Raw genomic sequence first — 1,447 nt, 5'->3', positions numbered from 1 at the left:
CAGATCAAATCCCCCACCATCTCTGCCTAAGTGCCCTTGAGCAAGGCACTGAACCCCAAAATCGCTCCAGGAGGCGCTGTCCTGGGGGTGACCCTGCACTCTGACCTCTCTGATTAAATGCATACGTGTCGGGGACTGTGTGTGTGTGTGTGTGTGTGTGTGTGTGTGTGTGTGTGTGTGTGTGTGTGTGTGTGTGTGTGTGTGTGTGTGTGTGTGTGTGTGTGTGTGTGTGTGTGTAACTAGGAGGGATATGAGGACTGTGTGTATGTGTAACTAGGAGGGATATGAGGACTGTGTGTGTGTGTAACTAGGAGGGATATGAGGACTGTGTGTATGTGTAACTAGGAGGGATATGAGGACTGTGTGTATGTGTAACTAGGAGAGAAATGCCAAGGAAACATTTCAATTGCCTTGTCTTCTTCTTCTACACCAACATTGCTCTCTTTTTTTTAATATATTTTATATATATATAAAAATATATATATATAAAAATATATAAAAATATATAAAAATTAGGGCTGTCAGTTTATCGCGTTAATTAGATTAATTAATTACACAGCAAATTATCGCGTTATGAAAATTAACTCAAAATTAATTACAATCTTTTTTTTTTTTTATGTTTTTTTTTTTTATCTCATTCATTCCATAAGAACGTAGAATACACATTACAGACTTTTTTTTATATGGTCCATTTGCATGTTCTTGGTATCTGATTCTAGGGACATATATGGATCTCAGGGAATGTATTCCCAGTGTCAGAAATACTGTGTCTGTTACTAGGCTTGAGTCAATTGTAATGAACCAAATGAGAATATCAATACATTTTTTTTTATCTTTGACTGTGAATAACACTATGGTCAAATTGACCAGACCTGAAAAATCTAAGCAAATTAATAGATGGAAGATGATTAAACAGAAGGTTTTGTAGATACAGTACTGAATTCTGCCATCCGGACACATGCAATTTGAAATATGATTATAGAATATAGAATATCAGGCATAAAATGGTTATGCGATTTAAAATGCGATTAATTAGATTAATTAATTACAAATCCTGTAATTAATTAGATTAATTTTTTTAATCGCCTGACAGCACTAATAAAAATATATATAAATATATATAAAGGCTAATGAAGACATTTGACCCATATCCTCCCCCATATACACAGATACACAGGCTGCACTGGAACATCCACCATCCATCCATCAAGTAAACAACCAGGCCTGCAGGTTGTTGTTAACCCCCAGGGCGACGCCCGCGCCGGTCCGTACGCCGGGGAGCGGTGGAGCAGTGTAGCGGTTTAGGACGCTATAATGAGCCCGGACGCGGGGCGGCCCCCGTGTCTGTCAGGCGCGGTGATGAGTGTTACACGTCAAGGCCTCCGGCTGATTACCGCTGTCGAGGGGCTCGCTCGCCCCCGCCGCCTCGCTCACCTCGTCGGGAGAC

This window comes from Notolepis coatsorum, assembly GCF_963971535.1.
Source record: "Notolepis coatsorum genome assembly, chromosome: 5".
In the NCBI taxonomy this organism is placed as follows: Eukaryota; Metazoa; Chordata; class Actinopteri; order Aulopiformes; family Paralepididae; genus Notolepis; species Notolepis coatsorum.
The sequence above is the reverse complement of the archived record's forward strand: the minus strand, read 5'-3'. Positions refer to the sequence as shown.